At 36.2% G+C, this 13,454-nt stretch overlaps 2 protein-coding genes across 4 annotated transcripts in view; one reads left to right on the top strand and one right to left on the bottom strand.

Moving 5' to 3' along the window:
* LOC105143424 (SPRY domain-containing protein 7) overlaps window positions 1-13,454 on the bottom strand; it is a 33,714-nt gene that overhangs the window by 2,245 nt on the left and 18,015 nt on the right. The gene's annotated exons all lie outside the window — the stretch shown is intronic.
* The window catches only part of Hs6st (heparan sulfate 6-O-sulfotransferase), a 162,419-nt gene that overhangs the window by 137,535 nt on the left and 11,430 nt on the right, over window positions 1-13,454 (top strand). The window lies entirely within an intron of this gene.

The following is a 13,454-nucleotide window of genomic DNA, read 5'->3' as shown; positions in this document are numbered from 1 at the left end:
ATACCTCACTAGCGCAGCGAGTGTAGAAAGCTTAAGGATTATGTAGGTAGCGAGTTGCCTAGCAGCGTAAAAATAATAAAAAAAGAAAAATTATAACAACATCAATAAAGGCGTTCATCCTGTACGGTCATAAATTGTGCTCGTGAAATAAAGATTATTATTACCAGTTATAAATAAAGTCTCGATCATTATTTCCTATATCACATCACATGACAAGCGTGGGCTTGTCTAGAGAATCTGACTTATCCATTGAGTCACTTATTCCCACATTGGTGACCCCGACGTGATGTTATACGAAAGGCCGTCGTGATACGAAAGGCCGACCTGATTGCACATTACGGTCTCTTTGCGGACCTTAAAGGTCGTAGACTCATCGATTCACAAAATAATGTGTACGTGTCGGGCATTGTCAAATCGGTACCACAGCTTGCCATTAGCACGGTCAAACCCAGTACGAAATTCGCGAGTATCTTATCTGAATTTCCGGAGGTCACCGGTTTAGAACAGGTAACTCCGAATTGCAGTAGCGATGTTCGTCATCATATCATTACCACGGGCCCGCCGGTAGCTGAGCGCCCCAGGCGGTTAAGTCCGGAAAAATTAAAAGCGGCAAAGGCTGAATTTCAACGGCTAGTCAAAGCCGGTATTTGCCGTCCGTCCAGTAGTCCATGGTCAAGTCCCATTCACATGGTACCGAAAAAAGACGGATCATGGAGGATCTGCGGCGATTACCGTCGTCTTAACGCAATTATCGTGCCGGATAAATTTCCCGTACCACATTTGCACGATTGCTCCTCCAATCTGCGTGGGAAAGTCATTTTCTCTAAGCTAGATCTGTATCAGGCATACAATTAAATTCCAGTGGCGGGAAGATATTCCGAAAATGGCTATCATTACGCCCTTCGGACTGTTCGAATATAAATTCATGACATTCGGTCTTAGAAACGCGAGTCAAACATTTCAGCGTCAAATCTTCCGCGCTCTAGGCGACCTGGAATTTGTGTTTGCATTCATCGACGACATACTCATAGCGTCGACGTCTCTTGAAGAGCACGAAGCTCACTTACGCATAGTGTTACAGCGATTAAAAAAATTTTATTTACGACTCAATGTAAATAAATGCGAGTTCGGCAAGCAGGAATTAGAATTCCTCGGCTTTACGATTAACAGCGAAGGGTGTAAACCAACACTCAATAAAATTCAGGCTATTCGCGAGTTTCCAAGACCTAACACTATAGTCGAATTGCGTCGTTTTCTTGGGCTTGTCAACTTTTATCGTAAATTATTACATAATGCAGCTATCGTTCAGGCACCATTAAATGAGTACCTTCGCGATTCACGCAAAAATGACAAACGGCCAATCATATGGACGCCGGTGGCTGAAGAAGCGTTCAATGAGTGCAAGGAGAGTCTGGCCAACGCGATTATACTCTCACCCCTCCGACGCAACCGAGACGCGCCTCGTTTGTGACGCGTCAGATTTCGCCGTCGGGGCCGCCCTCGAACAATGTTTAGATGACTCGTGGAAACCGCTCGCATTCTTTTCGCGCAAATTAAATTCGGCACAACAGGACTACAGCGCGTACGATCGGGAGCTTACGGCGATCGCCGAGGCAATCAAATATTTTCGTTATTTCCTCGAAGGGCGAAATTTCAAGATTGTGACCGATCAAGCCTCTTATTTACGCGTTTATGCAACGTTCCGAAAAAGCATCACAACTTTCGTTCATCTCGCAGTTCACTACGCGTATCGAATACCTATCGGGCAAAGATAATATTGTGGCGGATTCCCTTTCCCGTATCGAAGCCATTCGTTTACCTGCCGAGATCGAACTTAATGAGCTTGCACAGAAACAAGACGAGGAGCTACGGTCTATTCGCGAATCTCCTGATTTTCTGTTTTCTATGAAGCGAATTCAATAGGGGCTGACGCATACTACACTTTACTGCGAAATGACCGGTGAGGCAATCCGTCCCTATATACCGGCATCTTTACGAGATCGCGTTTTTCATTTGTTCCATGACGCGGCTCATCCGGGCCCTAAAGTCACTGATCGGGTAATCCGTCAACGATATGTGTGACCTAACATGCATGATATTATAAAATGGCGTAAGAATTGTCTTGACTGTCAGCAGTCAAAAATAACCCGACACGTTCAATTACATCCTGAAAAATTTGTCGCACCCGACGGGCATTTCGAGCACGTTCATATGGATCTAATAGATCCCTTGCCTGAGTCGGACGAGTACAGATATTGTGTGACGATGATTGATAGATTTTCGCGTTGGCCAATAGCAATACCTGTGAAAGACATTGAAGCCATTACAGTGGCACGCGCGTTTTACGACAACTGGGTAGCAAATTTTGGAGCACCCAAAACGATAACTACTGATCAAGGTAGCCAGTTTGAAGCGCAACTTTTTACGACACTTCTTCAGCTGATCGGCTGTCAACGAATTCGTACTACGGCGTATCATCCCGCTTCGAACGATATGATCGAGCAGTGGCATAGAAGCTTAAAAGCTGCTATTATGTATCATGCTAATGAAGGTTGGTCACGAGTACTTTCGACCGTATTATTAGGTCTGCGTACTCATGTCCGCCTTGACACCGGCGCATCGCCTGCGGAATTTGTCTATGGAACGACACTGCGCGTCCCCAGAGAATTTATACTGCCGGACGACTTCACTCCTAGTCCGCAAATTTTCATAGAGGAATTCCGCGAGCATATGCGCAAAGTTAAGCCAATCTCAATAGAGCATAAGAAACGCGCATTCGTATTTAAAAATTTATATTCATGTTCCCATGTTTTTCTACGGGTGGGCGGTACCAAGAGAGCATTAGAGCGTCCCTTCACCGGCCCTCACAAGATTATAAATCGTGTTTCGGATCGAGTTTTCGATATTGAAGTTAATGGTGTATCAGTCGAGAATTTGAAGCCAGCGTATGACAATACGCGATGATTTGTATAGTGCGATTCTAAAAGCAGGGCAAGCAGCCAATTCGTCTAGCAACGAGCGACCAACTTTGAGAACGTATGCGCGCCCGAAGAGGAAGGTGACTTTCGCCTTATAATTTTAATAAATCTTCCCAAAATGTAATTAACTTTAGTCAGACACTTTTAAGATATTTTGTATGACACGTTGTATATATTTTATAAGGTAGACCTAAGTGCCGGATTCGTTGTCACACTGGGGGGGAGTACCATATTATGTATATATTCTACAATAATATAATAAGCAATAATATAGTAAGCAATTATTATAATACTGTAATTACATCGTAATTACTATATTGTTGCTTATTATATTATTGTAGAATATATAAATACTATATATTAATGATATATTAATAATAAAAAATTTTAATATTAAAATAAAAATCATGTAGGAAAGAAAATATTTTAATAATATTTGCCGGAAGATATGCTCCCAGCATATTTTTTGTATCGCGACGCTCCTGGGGCACAGCGTCACTTGGGCTCGGCCGCCGAGTCTTGAGTGGTAGAGGGGATCGCCTCAGGAATCTGCTCAAAATGGGCAACTAATTCCGAGCACTGTACTAAACTATAATATGCATAAAATAAAATACAATATAATAGTAGCTTGCAAATGGTTAGGCGTCAACAAAATTGTTGTTACAAAGCCCACTAGCAACAGAATTAGAAAAGACAACAATACAATGAGAGGTAAACCATTTATCATTAACTAAAATCACACACATACATTTATGCGCGCGCGCATCCGCCCCCCCCCCCCACACACACACACACCTCTGCAAAGGCACTAATTTCATCAGTCTCGTTTAAATATTGTGAGTGATAAGGAAATAATTGCTGGATTGCTTTCGTTTTAGCTAAAAAAATCTGCGTACTATGTAGTGCAATTCTAATAATTTACTAAAATAATTTACCAAAACGCAAGCGATCTAGCAGGAAAACAAGCATCGCGTGTTGCAGTCGTTAATTAAAATATTTTTATAGTATAATATTTGTATTATACAACATTTATATAATTGTATATTTCCTTATTTTTGTATTTTTTTGTTTGGCATTACAATTATGAATATATTTCTTTTAGTTTTATTACATTTAAATTATATATAATTTGATGTACGTACGACCTAGAGAGAGGGGGGAGGGGGCGAGGAAGAGGAGGAGAGGATGGGATGGGATGGGATGAGATGGGATGGGATGGGATGGGGGAGGGGGAGAGAGAGCGCGCGCGCGCGGAAAAATAAAGTGCAACTAAGAAAGAAATTTAGATAGCGTTACTAGGGAACTTACTTATTTCGCGCATGTGCACTCCATTTTGGTCAACGCTAACATCAAAGATGCCGACAGAGAGTTACGCTACTGTATACTGTATATTGTATATTGTGACTACTTGTATTCTTACATCATAGTAGGAATCGGCACTAAGATTATCTGGAGATCCTTTCATGAGCAGTCTAACAGTATCATATCCAACGAGTGCAAACACTCACTCCATCATCAAGCAAGAATAGAAAGTTCACAGCGGCTACCCACTGTAAATACTGTTCGGTCAAAAATAGATTGGATGTTGTATGTTACATGGCTCTTTCGATCTCCTGATTTAAATCCCTTGGACTTTTTTTATGGGGATATTTGAAAAGCAGAATATATTCTTCGCCAATGGCATAGAAGAATTACCAAATGCAACAATACTTATCAAATAATATCAAATAATTCGACGGAGATTTGAATTTTCAAGAGAATTCACAACTCTGTAAAAAGAAGATGCCGAGCACGTACGGAAATGGAAGGAAGACACTGGAACATCTGTAAATAGAACCAGTAAGTCATTCATGATGCTAATATATAAAAATGTTTATTTTCTCAAAAATGATTATTTTCGATCTATATGTTCACTAAGGTTTTTTTTTATTTAGTATGATGTATACTGTCTATCATATAAATGGTGGCATGTCTAAAAGACAATCCGAAAGACGTCTCAAAAGAGATATCTTTAAGACTTATCTAAAAAATGTCTTTTAGATGACTTTTAGGCAAGTTTTAAAAACGTCATTTTTAAGACGTCTTTAAAACTTGTCTAATAGACGTCTTGAAGACGTTTTTTAATCATATCCTATAAAGTCATCTTTTGGACATATCTTTTTAATTAAAAATAGTAAAAAGGCTCTGTACTTATAAACAAAAGGTAGTATAAAAGAAGGGCAAAGAGCCAATAACGTATAAAAGAATTTTAATTTAAATAAGCAAAATTAATACAAAACAATTAAAATAAAATAAAACAAACGTTTCAACTCTAATCGAGTCATTTTCAATGCAATCTTACAATAATATAAACATCGTTCTAAATTAAAAATTCGTACATAATCTTACAATATTCTTACAATTCCTTAGTACAAAATTTTTTCTTTCTGTGTAATACGTTGCGAGTCATTTTTATCAAGAATTAACAAGTCATAAGAAAATTCTGGAAAAGTAACCGTAAACAAAAAGAATTAATATTAATCACATAAAAATTAATAATATGATAATGTACCTTAGTAAATCTGTTAAGAGTCCAATAATACACAACGAGAAAAAAAAATGTAAAATGTAGTCCATTTCGTGGTACAATAAAATAGTCTTTTTATTTTATAAGTTATTATAAGCAAATTCGCAAAAATAACAAGCATCTGACTTACACGATGTCAAAAAACGAAATGTCAAGCAGAAAAACATTATCGAGAATGGAAAATGGAAAAATAGGGGGAAAAAGAAAAAAGATGCTAGAAAGGAGAAAGAGAATGTATAATGTCAGAATACAAATCCGGCAAAGACTCCGTGTCATTTTGTCTATTAATCCCATGCTTCTGTTTTTTAATATGGACCATTTCAGATATCAATCTTTTTATTATATGAAGGCTCTACATCTAATATTTCCACTTTATCCCATCATTTAAAGTTATGGTTCTCAATAGAACCATAATTTTAAATGGAATAAAGTGGAAATATTAGATGTAGAGCCTTCATATAATAAAAGGTTGATATCTGAAATGGTCCATATTAAAAAACAGAAGTATGGGATTAATAGACAAAATGACACGGAGTCTTTGCCGGATTTGTGTATTTTGACATTATACATTCTCTTTCTCCTTTCTAACGTCTTCTTTCTTTTTCCCCCTATTTTTCCGTTCTCGATAATGTTTTTCTGCTTGACATTTCGTTTTTTGACATCATGTAAGTCAGATGCTTGTTACCTTTGCGAATTTGCTTATAATAACTTATAAAATAAAAAGACTATTTTATTGTATCACGAAATGGATTACATTTTACATTTTTTTTTCTCGTTGTGTATTATTGGACTCTTAACAGATTTACTAAGGTATATTATCATATTACTAATTTTTATGTGATTAATATTAATTCTTTTTGTTTACGGTTACTTTTCCAGAATTTTCTTATGACTTTGTTAATTCTTGATAAAAATGACTCGCAACGTATTACACAGAAAGAAAAAATTTTGTATTAAGGAATTGTAAGAATATTGTAAGATTATGTACGAATTTTTAATTTAGAACGTTTAATTTAGATGTTTATATTATTGTAAGATTGCATTGAAAATGACTCGATTAGAGTTGAAACGTTTGTTTTATTTTATTTTAATTGTTTTGTATTAATTTTGCTTATTTAAATTAAAATTCTTTTATACGTTATTGGCTCTTTGCCTTTCTTTTATACTACCATATCTTTTTAAGATATCTTTGAGAACAAGAATAAGACATATTGCAGTTTTGTACAATAATAATTCGTAAACTAGCGATGTCATGTATCAAGTAACATGATAATTTCATGGGTAAAAATAATTTTCGATATTATCAGTGATGTTATTAATAACTAATGTAGAATTCTTTTTCAAGAAAATCACGAAAAAAAAACAATAAATTCAAATTTCGCATTTCTCGGAAAATTATTATTTCTCCAGAATTAAAAAATCATGTTCCGAATTACTTAAGTCCATATTGAAAGAATGAAACTTGATCAAATTACCGACTGTGCAAGCTGGCAAAGTATTATCTATTGTCGGTAATCTGATTCGGGCTCGAGACTGAAACTGCTAGAAGCATTCGGATCGTAGCGTATTGTTTCAGCTTTCAATAATTGACAATCGAAATCACGATTCGTGTCACTCGCGTAGCAAGGTATGTCCTCATACTGAACTGGTATTTTATAAAAAACTAAGGTATTTTATAAAAACGATTAGAGTTGCTACGTATTGAACGCGTGGACCCCAAAGCTCGAGCACTGTGTTGAATCGGACGGATTGTGTAAAGAAATAAAATTAAATGTTTATATTGTTCAAATATCATAAAGAAGACTTTATAAATTTATCAGGAAGATTAACAATGTCTTACTGTTATTCTGATTACATCGCACTTCGTCTCACTTCAATAGACATGAAAAGTGCAATTAGTCGTTCGAAAACGCAAAATGAAATGATATGGTGATTGATCGAAATTCGATAATGGAGTTCGTCGCTCGCTCGTACTCTAAACTAAAGGCTGTGTTCAGCAGAAAAAGCAGCTTTACTGCTTAAAAAAAATTCTTAAATATGATTGGTTTATACATTTAGATTCAGTGAAACTAACAGCAAAACCAATCATATTAAAGAATTTTATAACAAAACAATTTAAATATCAACGACCAAATATACGAGCAACAAGATGTTTTATTAAAATCTTAAAATTATTATAATTTAACATATCATTAAAAAGAATAGACGTTTTGACTCACGTTTCTTCCTCAGTATGATAAAATAAACCTATCTATTTCGCTTAATAATATTGTAAATCGAGAATAATTTTTCCACGTCAATTGATCATCAATAATCATCAATGTCATTAGATTTATAAAGTATCGCAACCGTCCGCCATATTGAGTCCAATACAGCGGCAATTTCAAACTGATGAATTTATTGTGTGAATGACGGAATTGAAATGTTAATCAATTGTATTTATAAGCAATGTTTATCGTTATAAATAAATACAACTGATTAACACTTCAATGCTTTTCGTCATTCACACAATAAATCTATCCTAATACATTAGTTTGAAATTGTCACTATATTGGACTTAACATGGCGGACGATTGCGGTACTTTATAAATCGAATGACTTTACTCCGAACTTCGCCCCTCTTTCATTTTGATGAGCTCTGATTGGTGCACGTCATCGTATGTTTGGCAGATCGCGGCTGCGCATGACACTCTGATCTGTCATATTAACGACTATCTAGCTATGATAATAATCTAAATTTCTTACAAAACTTTATTCAATAGACTATAGGTTTGTTTTCTGTTCCTGCACTAAAACTGAACTGAATTGAACTAGTGCAATCCAGAACTGACGAGTGTAAGCGTATAGGCAAGAAATAAAAAACGTTCTAGTGTAAAATAGAAATGGCGTCCTATATCGTTTACATAGAAGTAGATTCGTGTGATGAAAATGAAAGTATTAATACAATTTCACTAAAAAAAATTAAAAGAAATCAATAGATATATTATAGACTCAAAAATTTAAAAACGAAATAATTCAAAAGGACTACGAGCCAAGCAGGATTGTCGTGTTATAAATTTAACATTAAAATATATTAAGAATTTTAAGCACGACTGTATATGTGAATTCAAATATGATAAAGAAACCCAAGATGGATCAAATTTTGTTACAAATAACACATTATATATTCTTTTTATTAAATCAATGTATTCCAGATATAATTGCGAGCCAATAACATTCAGTTTCAACACAATCATTTCGAACACTAATAATCCCTCCTAAATTAAATTAGAAAGAAAGAAAGAAAATAAGAAATTCATTGCGAAAAAACTAAAATATTCTTCAAATTACGAACGTTTCGATTCACATCGAGTCATCTTCAGTGTAGACGCATTAAATCATGATCTTAGATTTTCGTGGCTAGTGTGAACGAACTACGTATCCATTTTGCTGTATTCTCTCCCCAATTGACTCAACAGTTAATTAATGTCTATTACAAAAATCGATATTGCAATAATATAAAAGTTCTTAAACCAATAATTTTACAATATTAACAATAAAGTACATACCTGAGACTAGGAAACAAGCATACCGCTTGAAATAAATCAAAGAAATAAATCACAAGTAGACATTTTGACAGATACATTTCAAATGAAAATGACTGATGTGAATCGCTAAGGGCAATAAGGAGAATCCTCACAAGAGGAGGGAGGGGATGGATTAGTTTGAAAGGGAAAAAAAGAAAATGGAAGGATTAAAATCAGAAAGGGGAAAATAAATCAAGGATCGATATGAATAAAAAATGATAAATATGAATCTGAGAGTAATTTGGTATTGCTTTATTTATTTAAGCCATATTGTTTTTTTATGTAGATCATCTCTGAAACTCTCTCTTTGATCTTTTTATACATGATGTTTCATTATCCAATCCATGTTTCATTATATAATATTTTAACGTCATTCCAATTAAATTCATGGTTGTACTGTAATTTCTATGGCTAGAAACGACAGAAGATCCACTATTTTATTGATGTCCGAAATGTGTTCTTTTGCTCTAGTATCAAACTGTCTTTTAGTTTGACTTATATAAGATGCATCACAATCATGATAAGTTATCTTATAAATTACGTTGTGATACATCTTTGAATCTAATTCATCTTTTCCTCTTTTTATAAATCTTTTTAAGGTGTTTTGAGGTGGAATTGTGAAGAATGTAGAGGGCAGCCGGAATCGAACTCATAAAAACTCTGCAGCAACAAGCGAGTGACGATGTAAAAATGGCGTATTAAGCACAATCCAGAAGCGAGCATATATTAGAGTTTTTAGAAGGCAAAATAAAGTAAATAAAGTAAAGTTTAATACGGTACGAGTTTTTTTCTGTTCGTATTTTCTAACATATCAGAAGTGGGTTTAGTGACACAGAATCACGGATCTTGATAATACGACGAGAAGTAATGACGGAATAGAACGTCACGGCGTGATGCCGAATCCGAAACAGAAAAGACGGCGTTCATCGTAGGTCGCGGAATGATGCCGAATATGATGACCCAAAATGGAAAAGACGATGTTCATCTCATTCGACATCAGGAGAGAAGAACGCTAGGACGAACGCTTCGATAGGCTAGAACGCATCGTGGAGCTTAGATAGACGATCTCATACACGGAGTTCATGCATCCACAAAGGACGAACTTATAATACCTCCGTTCGATCCATCGAAGGATGACTTAGTTATAGAGAAGTGGATCGAGCACGTAGATGAATTAGCTGTACAATACGATTGGGGTAAAGCCATCATGAGGTTGATCGCGCTTGAAGGGATATGCGCGGCTATGGTACGACACAACGATTGGCGGTTACATGGATCGAAACAAAGGATCTATTGCGAAAATAGTTCCGCAAGGAGATACCTTTTAGTAGGTTATTTCGAGAGGCCGCGCTGTACGAAAGCCTGGACAATCGTTAGGAGATCACTCCAAAAATTAAACAAGTTACGTAAGTTAGATATTAGTGTTGCGGATAAATATCTTGTTGACGCGGTGATTGGTGGAATCACGGATGCGCATGCCGCGAGGACGGTACGGGCCGCACGGCATACGAATCCTAATTCATTGTACGCGTTTATGACGACATTAGGAAATATGCCGTTAAAAAGCGAGAGAGGTAAGACGTTTGCATTTACTTGTAAAAATGAACGCAAAGGTGGATCCGCGGATGGGTCGCAGAAGAAACACGTGCAGAACCGAGCACGTCGACAGATGAAAAAACTAACGACGACTCGGAAAATAACAAGCCGCAAATCGAATTTCAATTGCGATAAGTCAGGCCACATCGCGAGGAAGTGTCGAAAACCGCGAGTAGAGTGCGATCGGTGCAACCGATTGGGATATCTCAACGAGAAATGCCCTCTTCGTAAAGATGTCAACGTGAGAGAAAGGTTAAGCGACAAGATCAACCTATACGAGCGCACGATAATTGGCATAAAATTAAAGGGTTAATAGACACAACGGTTATATGTTACTGCGAGAATCGGTTGTAGACAAGTATAACACAGCAACCACATCGACGTCAAGTGTGATATTGAGGGGTTTTGCAGGACAGAGTATAACCAATGAGAGATTGGCGCTAATTGATATTCAAATTATGGAGACATCGGCTCAGGTGACTGCAATAGTCATATCGGATTGCTATCTTATTTATAACGTAATTATCGATCGAGACTTTTTAGAGCAAGAACACATAGTGACAATCAAGAAAGACAATGTATTATCGTTTAGAACGTTGTCGACGATGTGACCGACGACGGCGTTGTTATCGGGTTTCTGCATGCAGTCGCGGTGGGTAATAATAAGATAAACATCGATGGAAAGGCGCAACAGCCGTGCAGCGAACTTATTTCGGAATTCGGCGGTTGTATCTCGTCATCGATACATAGCTTAGGAAAGACTTGACGTCACTGAGTATTCGTTGCACTATCGAGGTACCGATTGTACCATCTCTACCAATTAGCGAATCTGAAAAGCATGTTGTTGTAAGGAAAATGGTCCAAGAACTGTTAGATAACAATATTATCCGCGAGTCGAAGTCACCATACGTGACTCCGATCTTGTTGGTAAGAAAGAAAAACAATGTAATGACTATCGACTGTATATAGACTATCGTAAATTGAATGCCATTACGTTTAAGATTAAAAATAAACAATCTATACAAGGTCAATAAGAGTTACAGGCTGGTGAAGGTGCCAACGATTAAAATCTATACCATTAATCGATTATGTGGAATCTTCTTTATTTTGAACGTTTCGGCTCTCTTTGTCCTCTTCAGCAATCTCAAATCTTAAATCATTGAACCTTCCGTCACATGTAAGTCACTAACAGGTTCCCAACTGAAGTGGATCCTGATTCGACATATATAAAATTAAAATTGAGAGAGAGAGAGAGAGAGAGAGAGAGAGAGAGAGAGAGAATGCCGCCGATGACAGAGGGACGAATGTCAAACGACTCAAGGTATCCGGGGACAGACACGAACTTTAGAATGGCGGAATGTGAGGAATGTAGAGAGCAATTAGAATCGAACTCATGAAAACGAGCCCTGCAACGATGAGCGTCACCGCGCAGAACTACGCGATGTGTGGGGGAAGCGCGTCAACAACGAGAGAGTGACGATGTAAAATGACGTATTAAGCGCGATCGAGGAACGAGCATATATCAGAGTTTTAGAAAGCAAAATAAAGTAAAGCCTGTTTACGAGTTCTTTCCTTTTCGTATTTTCTAACAGAATGGAATATGCTGTTTTTTTTTACCAGCTTTTCGTGCTATCGGTATAAAACTTTCAGAGATGGTCCATTAAAAAAATTTTTAATAATTATCAAAAAATATTCATATCCATATATATGGATATGAATATTTTTTTAACTTGATATTTTTTAATAATTTCTGTTCTGACTAGCTGTTGAAAAATCTTTACGATCATTTACGCCATTTCTCTTAATTTACATCTTATGTTATCAACTTTCACTGATATCAAGGATTTTCACTAACTTGTTGTGCAAACCGAGATGGTCTCTTGTGAAACGGCTTTTACGTCATGCATGGCTAGACTGAAGAATGAAAATTGGGATGGGCTGTTAAAATTTTTGCAAGAAAAGCAATTGAGCGAGAAATCAAAATCAAGAAATACAGTGTACTTCTGTTTCTTGAGTATATTCTGCATGCATTTAACAAGTTTAATGCGTCTTTTCAAATTGGAGAAACAAAAGTTCATTTACTTCAGTCAGCTGCGAAAAATCTTTTGAAAACCGTTCATAAAAATGATGTAAAAGCACTATTATTAAATTTCGTTTCGATGAGTATAATTAATCCTTTGCTTGCGTGTAATCGTCTATCTCCTGATCAAATTATGATTGGAGAAGCTTGCCAAGATCTTCTTGATCGATTGAATCAAGAACGTCAGGGTGAGATTGTCAAATCAATATACGACAATTGTTTGGCATTCTATGACATCGCTGCGAAATAAATTCATAACAAAGTTTTTGTCAAGGACGAATTTCTTAATAAATTGAGGATCTTTGAACCAAAATTTGCTCTGCAGCAAGAAGATGAAAAAAACAGCCCGAACAATTCCGTTTAGGATGTTTTTTTTGTTGCCCAACGATTCGGCAGATTTGATGAGGAGATTTAAAAAAAGAATGGTAATGTATAAAAAAGGATTTCACATCAGAGCAGAAAGCGATAATAATTAATTTACATTTTGATGAAGCATGGAAAACAATAATGGCAACTAGATATCCCGTTTTAAATAAATTAATGCAATTCGATCTCTTCCAAATTCTAATGCTGATGCCGAAAGAATGTTTTCCATGCTGACAGCCATAAAAACCAAGAAACGTAATAAACTTCCTCCGAGTAATGTTTAATCTTTATGCGTATTCAAA

The sequence above is a fragment of the Acromyrmex echinatior genome, chromosome 12, assembly GCF_024713525.1.
Source record: "Acromyrmex echinatior isolate Ae372 chromosome 12, ASM2471352v2, whole genome shotgun sequence".
Taxonomy (NCBI): Eukaryota; Metazoa; Arthropoda; class Insecta; order Hymenoptera; family Formicidae; genus Acromyrmex; species Acromyrmex echinatior.
This window is presented reverse-complemented; position numbering and strand designations above follow the sequence as displayed.